This window comes from Panulirus ornatus, chromosome 9, assembly GCF_036320965.1.
Source record: "Panulirus ornatus isolate Po-2019 chromosome 9, ASM3632096v1, whole genome shotgun sequence".
Classification (NCBI taxonomy): domain Eukaryota; kingdom Metazoa; phylum Arthropoda; class Malacostraca; order Decapoda; family Palinuridae; genus Panulirus; species Panulirus ornatus.
Genome location: NC_092232.1, coordinates 41,767,312 through 41,776,460, shown reverse-complemented (window position 1 = coordinate 41,776,460; position 9,149 = coordinate 41,767,312). Strand labels below are relative to the sequence as shown.

Here is a 9,149-nt window from a genome sequence, read left to right as displayed (position 1 = left end):
CCGCGAGGGTCTCGGCCATCACGTCAGTTGCCTGTTGCAAGCCAGTGGGCGTCTGCGCAACCAGGACCAAATCGTCGGCAAATGCCAGTGCTGAGACCTTCTTGTCACCTAACCTAACCCCTACACCAGTCTCCTTTACCCTTGCGATTCCCTCGTCAATCACAAGGTTAAAGAGAATAGGTGATAGCGGGTCACCCCACGAGTCATGTTTATTCTTCCCGACATCTCGTCGCTGCCTTCGATGTGTGTGAAGGCTCGGTCATACGTCGACATGACATATGCCCTGGCGGGGGCTGGGAGGCCCTTCCACGACATGGCCCGCTCGATAGTGCTATGATTAACACTATCGAATGCTTTGGCCATGTCGAAGAATGCCAGGTGCACACAGTGGGCGTGTGCCCGCGCACGACCGACGATCGCATCCAAGATCGTGAGGTTCTCAAGGCATCCGTCTATTGGGACGAATGCCTTTTGAACTTCATCGATCTGGACGAGGCTCGAGATGCGGCTGTTCAGGATCTTATGGAGCAGACGAACTATGGCGCAAGAGATGGTAATCGGCCTGTAGTCCTTGGGTTCGGTTGGACTAGGTACTTCTGGAATTAGCACCGTGCGATTTGCCATGAGTGGTTCCGGCAAGGCAGACGTAGCTAGCCACAGGTTGAACATTTTGGCCAAGATCCTCGGAGGAATGGACTTCAGCAACCGAGTCGACATCCGGTCAGGACCAGGGCAGATGTTCGAGTGGCTTTGGGGTGATGTGCTATCTCGCCTACGGTGAAAACCTCTGCGAGTTGTCCATTTTCTTGGTCACAATCGGTAATGGCACGTCCGTCCGGCTCAGATGGTCGAGAGAAGAAAGCCCCCCAAAAGGGGTTGAGGCGTTCCGGCCCAACCGAAGTTGGCGGTACCTCCCAGTCGCCTTTAAGAATCAGTCCAGCGGCCAAAGACTTATTCTCCAGATAAAGCATATTTTGCGCAAGCCATCACTGCTTCCCGAAACACATCCCATTCCTCCCCTACTCCCCTTACCTTCTTTGTTCTCACCTTTTTCCATTCTATACTCAGTCTCTCCTGGTACTTCCTCATACAATTCTCCTTCCCAAGCTCACTTACTCTCACCACTCTCTTCACCCCAACATTCTCTTTTTTTTTCTGAAAACCTCTACAAATCTTCACCTTTGCCTCCACAAGATAATGATCAGACATCCCTCCAGTTGCACCTCTCAGCACATTAACACCCAAAAGTCTCTCTTTCGCGCGCCTATCAATTAATACGTAATCCAATAACGCTCTCTGGCCATCTCTCCTACTTACATACGTATACTTATGTATATCTCTCTTTTTAAACCAGGTATTCCCAGTCACCAGTCCTTTTTCAGCACATAAATCTACAAGCTCTTTCCCATTTCCATTTACAACACTGAACACTCCATGTACACCAATTATTCCATCAACTGCCATATTACTCACCTTTGCATTCAAATCACCCGTCACTATAACCCGGTATCGTGCATCAGAACTACTAAGACACTCACTCAGCTGCTCCCAAAACACAACCACCTCTCATGATCTTTCTTCTCATGCCCAGGTGCATATGCACCAATAATCACCCATCTCTTTCCATCTACTTTCAGTTTTACCCATATCAATCTAGGGTTTACTTTATTACACTCTATCACATACTCCCACCACTCCTGTTTCAGGAGTAGTGCTACTCCTTCCCTTGCTCTTGTCCTCTCACTAACCCCTGACTTTACTCCCAAGGCATTCCCAAACCACTCTTCCCCTTTACTTTTGAGCTTCGTTTCACTCAGAGCCAAAACATCCGGGCTCCTTTCTTCAAACATACTACCTATCTCTCCTTTTCTCACATCTTGGTTACATCCACACACATTTAGACACCCCAATCTTAGCCTTCGAGGAGGATGAGCACTCCCCGCGTGACTCCTTCTTCTGTTTCCCCTTTTAGAAAGTTAGAATACAAGGAGGAGAGGGTTTCCAGCACCCCGATCCCGTCCCCTTTAGTCACCTTCTACGACATGTGAGGAATGCATGAGAAGTATTCTTTTCCCCCTATCCCCAGGGATATATATATATATATATATATATATATATATATATATATATATATATATATATATATATATATATATATATATATATTTTGCGTGTGGACGTGTATGTATATACATGTGTATGGGGGTGGGTTCGGCCATTTCTTTCGTCTGTTTCCTTGCGCTACCTCGCAAACGCGGGAGACAGCGACAAAGCAAAAAAAAAAAAAAAAAAATATATATATATATATATATATATATATATATATATATATATATATATATATATATATATATATTTATATATATATATATATATATATATATATATATATATATATATATATATATATATATATATATATATATATATATATATATATATATATAGAGTCTTGGAAAGAGGGGCAAGTATGAAGTCTGTTGGGGATGAGAGAGCTTGGGAAGTGAGTCAGTTGTTGTTCGCTGATGATACAGCGCTGGTGGCGGATTCATGTGAGAAACTGCAGAAGCTGGTGACGGAGTTTGGTAAAGTGTGTGGAAGAAGAAAGTTAAGAGTAAATGTGAATAAGAGCAAGGTTATTAGGTACAGTAGGGTTGAGGGTCAAGTCAATTGGGAGGTGAGTTTGAATGGAGAAAAACTGGAGGAAGTGAAGTGTTTTAGATATCTGGGAGTGGATCTGTCAGCGGATGGAACCATGGAAGCGGAAGTGGATCATAGGGTGGGGGAGGGGGCGAAAATTTTGGGAGCCTTGAAAAATGTGTGGAAGTCGAGAACATTATCCCGGAAAGCAAAAATGGGTATGTTTGAAGGAATAGTAGTTCCAACAATGTTGTATGGTTGCGAGGCGTGGGCTATGGATAGAGTTGTGCGCAGGAGGATGGATGTGCTGGAAATGAGATGTTTGAGGACAATGTGTGGTGTGAGGTGGTTTGATCGAGTAAGTAACGTAAGGGTAAGAGAGATGTGTGGAAATAAAAAGAGCGTGGTTGAGAGAGCAGAAGAGGGTGTTTTGAAATGGTTTGGGCACGTGGAGAGAATGAGTGAGGAAAGATTGACCAAGAGGATATATGTGTCGGAGGTGGAGGGAACGAGGAGAAGAGGGAGACCAAATTGGAGGTGGAAAGATGGAGTGAAAAGGATTTTGTGTGATCGGGGCCTGAACATGCAGGAGGATGAAAGGAGGGCAAGGAATAGAGTGAGTTGGAGCGATGTGGTATACAGGGGTTGACGTGCTGTCAGTGGATTGAATCAAGGCATGTGAAGCGTCCGGGGTAAACCAAGGAAAGCTGTGTAGGTATGTATATTTGCGTGTGTGGACGTGTGTATGTACATGTGTATGGGGGGGGGTTGGGCCATTTCTTTCGTCTGTTTCCTTGCGCTACCTCGCAAACGCGGGAGACAGCGACAAAGTATAAAAAAAAAAAAAATATATATATATATATATATATATATATATATATATATTTATATATATATATATATATATATATATATATATATATATATATATATATATATATATATATATATATATATATATATATATATATATATATATATTAGGCCTTTGTTGACTTTTTGCTACCTCATATACCTTTGTCTCTGCTCTGCCATCATCAATGGATTACTGGACGTAGGTGAAACTGAATTTAACACTCTACTTATCTCGCATGTGCCCGTTATTCTGAGTACGGCGATCAGTTTCACAATATGTTATGAGGAGCATCTAAGTGGGGAACTGGGTCATAGCTTACCCTCCAAAAAAAGCTTATCAACTTGCTGGAAAGCTTTAAGTTGACTGGGTTAGTGTCGGAGAAGAGTGGTGATGTGGCGAAGCAAGATGGAAAACCACCTGGTACTGATGCTGGCAGCAGTTCTGCTATTACATATGAGCTATATTATGCACCAGAACATGCTCGACTGAATCAACTTGCAAATGCAGCAACGCTTGAGAAAAGAATTGACCATCTTGAGACATTAATTGGAAAAAACCCACATAAGCTGTCCAGTCTCCATGCTTGGACAAATCATAAGTCTGTGGTGGGTGCTGTTCAAGGTTTGAGTGCACGGCTGGCTTTACTTGAGTGCACGGCTGGCTTTACTTGAGTGCACGGCTGGCTTTACTTGAGTGCACGGCTGGCTTTACTTGAGTGCACGGCTGGCATTACTTGAGCCTGCCCATTTAGATCACGTTGAGGGTCGCCTACATGCAGTACATACTCGTATGAATTCCATATCAGAGAAGAAAGCAGCTATTGAGGATGCAGACAAGCAGAGCAAGGTATCAGAGCTTTATGAGTTGGTTAAGAAAACAGAAGCACTGTGCTCCGCTCTTCCTGAAGTTGTGGATCGCTTAGTGTCCCTGGAAGTTCTACATGACCAAGCTATACAGTTTAGTGGATCACTGAAGTAGCTAGATGTGGCCCAGACTCGCCTCAGTGCAGCTCTACATTCCAGTGCAGACTTACTGGCCGGTGTGCAAGAGAAATTTTCCCAGAACCTTGAAATTATTCGAAACAATAGTTTTCATACATGGTGCTCTGACAAGAAAATAGTGAAATTGGAAAAGAATGTAGCTTAGACATTGAAGCTTATTCTTTCATTGAAATGTGAACAAAGGGAGCATTTTTTTTTTCAAAGTGATAGAGATGGAAAGCAAAAAGGTGTTTTTCATAAATGTACTGGAAAAGTTGAGGTCCAGATAAACTTTTGGTCTGTCAAGGCTTTATTATGGCGGATGACCAACTACCTACCCTCATGTATCCAAGATATGGTTGTACTTTGTGTAATGAAGACAATTGAGAAACATCATAAGCCAATATTCCAGTTTCACGATAAGAGAAGTGGACCAGGCAGTATGATACAGTGGTTAAATTGATGAAAACTACTATTGACGTTTGTGTAAATAAATTATACATTTCCCTTTTCCATAGCCAGAGGTTGAACCATAATGTGACATTCATTTTCAATTTCATTTCAAGCTAGAAGTTTCAGTTTTCTAAATTATTTCTTACATTTTTCATATGTTATATGTAAATATATATATAATATATATATAATATATATATTTTAATTATAATATATATATATATAATAAATAATATAATATATAAAATATATAATAATATATACATATATATACATGGTTTTGTGTATGTGTTAAAATTAGTATATATGTGTGTATAGTATGTATATATGTGTGTGTATATTATATAATATATATATAATATTTTTTTTTTTTTTTTATACTTTGTCGCTGCCCTCCCCCCGTTTGCGAGGTAGCGCAAGGGAAACAGACGAAAGAAAGGGGCCCCAAACCCCCCCCCAAAACACTGTACATACACACGCCCCACACACGGAAATTTACATCCCTAACACACTTTCAGGGTTTTAAACCCCGGACCTTCACATGCCTTGTTTCAATCCACTGACAGCACGTCAACCCCTGTATACCACATCGCTCCAATTCACTCTATCCTTTCCCCCTCCTTTCACCCTCCGCATGTTCAGGCCCCGATCACACAAAATCCTTTTCACTCCATCTTTCCACCTCCAATTTGGTCTCCCTCTTCTCCTCGTTCCCTCCACCTCCGACACATATATCCTCTTGGTCAATCTTTCCTCACTCATTCTCTCCATGTGCCCAAACCATTTCAAAACACCCTCTTCTGCTCTCTCAACCACGCTCTTTTTATTTCCACACATCTCTCTTACCCTTACGTTACTTACTCGATCAAACCACCTCACACCACACATTGTCCTCAAACATCTCATTTCCAGCACATCCATCCTCCTGCGCACAACTCTATCCATAGCCCACGCCTCGCAACCATACAACATTGTTGGAACCACTATTCCTTCAAACATACCCATTTTTGCTTTCCGAGATAATGTTCTCGACTTCCACACATTTTTCAAGGCTCCCAAAATTTTCGCCCCCTCCCCCACCCTATGATCCACTTCCGCTTCCATGGTTCCATCCGCTGACAGATCCACTCCCAGATATCTAAAACACTTCACTTCCTCCAGTTTTTCTCCATTCAAACTCACCTCCCAATTGACTTGACCCTCAACCCTACTGTACCTAATAACCTTGCTCTTATTCACATTTACTCTTAACTTTCTTCTTCCACACACTTTACCAAACTCCGTCACCAGCTTCTGCAGTTTCTCACATGAATCAGCCACCAGCGCTGTATCATCAGCGAACAACAACTGACTCACTTCCCAAGCTCTCTCATCCCCAACAGACTTCATACTTGCCCCTCTTTCCAAGACTCTTGCATTTACCTCCCTAACAACCCCATCCATAAACAAATTAAACAACCATGGAGACATCACACACCCCTGCCGCAAACCTACATTCACTGAGAACCAATCACTTTCCTCTCTTCCTACACGTACACATGCCTTACATCCTCGATAAAAACTTTTCACTGCTTCTAACAACTTGCCTCCCACACCATATATTCTTAATACCTTCCACAGAGCATCTCTATCAACTCTATCATATGCCTTCTCCAGATCCATAAATGCTACATACAAATCCATTTGCTTTTCTAAGTATTTCTCACATACATTCTTCAAAGCAAACACCTGATCCACACATCCTCTACCACTTCTGAAACCACACTGCTCTTCCCCAATCTGATGCTCTGTACATGCCTTCACCCTCTCAATCAATACCCTCCCATATAATTTACCAGGAATACTCAACAAACTTATACCTCTGTAATTTGAGCACTCACTCTTATCCCCTTTGCCTTTGTACAATGGCACTATGCACGCATTCCGCCAATCCTCAGGCACCTCACCATGAGTCATACATACATTAAATAACCTTACCAACCAGTCAACAATACAGTCACCCCCTTTTTTAATAAATTCCACTGCAATACCATCCAAACCTGCTGCCTTGCCGGCTTTCATCTTCCGCAAAGCTTTTACTACCTCTTCTCTGTTTACCAAATCATTTTCCCTAACCCTCTCACTTTGCACACACACCTCGACCCAAACACCCTATAACCCGCCCAAACTGTCCATCAGACACATCAACAAACCTTCAAAATACTCATTCCATCTCCTCTCACATCACCACTACTTGTTATCACCTCCCATTTACGCCCCTTTACTGAAGTTCCCATTTCCACCCTTTTCTTACGCAAACCCCATTTACCTCCTTCCAGAACATCTTTTTATTCCTCCCCAAAATTTTCTGATAGCCTCTCACTCCAAGTCTCATTTGCCCTTTTTTTCACCTCTTGCACCTTTTTCTTGACCTCCTGTCTCTTTCTTTTTTACTTCTCCCCACTCAATTGCATTTTTTCCCTGCAAAAATCGTCCCCAAAAGCCTCTCTCTTTTCTTTATAATACGCTTACTTCTATCCCACCACTCACTACCCTTTCTAAACAGCCCACCTCCCACTCTTCTCAAAGCCACAAGCTTTTTTTGCGCAATCCATCACTGATTCCCTAAAAACATCCCATTCCTCCCCCACTTCCCCTTACTTCCATTGTTCTCACCTTTTTCCATTTTGGGACACATTTCCCCCTGATACTTCTTCACACAGGTCTCCTTCCCAAGCTCACTTACTTCACCACCTTCTTCACCCAACATTCACTCTTCTTTTCTGAAAACCCATACTAATCTTCAAACCCTTTGCCCCCCACAAGATATATATATATAATAAAATATTATTTTTAAATATATATATATATATATATATATAATATATATATATAATATACCCTGGGATAGGGGAAAAAATACTTCCCAAGTATTCCCTGCGTGGCGTAGAAGGCGACTAAAAGGGGGGAGCGGGGGGGTGGAAAACCCCCCCTCTCGTTTTTTTTTATTTTCCAAAAAAGGAACAAGAACGAGGCCATGAGGGCATTCCCTCAGAGGCCCAGTCCTCTGTTTCTTAACGCTTACCTTGCTATCGCGGGAAATGGCGAATAGTATAAAGAAAAAAAATATATATATAAAATATATATATAATAATATATATATATATATATTGCGTGTGTGGACGTATGTATATACACGTGTATGGGGGGGGGGGTTGGGCCATTTCTTTCGTCTGTTTCCTTGCGCTACCTCGCAAACGCGGGAGACAGCGACAAAGTATAAAAAAATATAAATATATATAATATATATATATATATATATATATATATATAATATATAATATATATTATAAATTAACCCTGGGATAGGGGTGAAAGAATACTTCCCACGCATTACTCACGTGTCGTACAAGGCGACTAAAGGGGACGGGAGCGGGGGGCCAGAAATCCTCCCCTCCTTGTATTTTAACTTTCTAAAAAATGGGAAGCAGAAGGAGTTACGCGGGGAGTCCTCATCCTCCTCGTAGACTCAGATTGGGGTGTCTAAATGTGTGTGGATGTAACCAAGATGTGAAAAAAGGAGAGATAGGTAGTGTGTTGAGGAAAGGAACCTGGATGTTCTGGCTCTGAGTGAAACGAAGCTCAAGGGTAAAGGGGAAGAGTGGTTTGGGAATGTCTTGGGAGTAAAGTCAGGGGTTAGTGAGAGGACAAGAGCAAGGGAAGGAGTAACACTACTACTGAAACAGGAGTGGTGGGAGTATGTGATAGAATGTAAGAAAGTAAATTCTCGATTAATATGGGTAAAACTGAAAGTTGATGGAGAGAGACGGGTGATTATTGGTGCATATGCACCTGGGCATGAGAAGAAAGATCATGAGAGGCAAGTGTTTTGGGAGCAGCTGAATGAGTGTGTTAGTGGTTTTGATGCACAAGACCGGGTTATAGTGATGGGTGATTTGAATGCAAAGGTGAGTAATGTGGCAGTTGAGGGAATAATTGGTATACAATGGATGTTCAGTGTTGTAAATGGAAATGGTGAAGAGCTTGTAGATTTACGTGCTGAAAAAGGACTGGTGATTGGGAATACCTGGTTTAAAACCGAGATATACATAAGTTAACTATGTAAGTAGGAGAGATGGCCAGAGAGCGTTATTGGATTACGTGTTAATTGACAGGCGCGCGAAAGAGAGACTTTTGGATGTTAATGTGCTGAGAGGTGCAACTGGAGGGATGTCTGATCA

At 42.0% G+C, this 9,149-nt stretch overlaps 1 pseudogene; it reads left to right on the top strand.

Moving 5' to 3' along the window:
• The first annotated feature begins 502 nt into the window (after nt 1-502).
• LOC139750061 (dynactin subunit 2-like) overlaps nt 503-9,149 on the top strand; it is a 43,535-nt pseudogene continuing 34,888 nt past the window's right edge.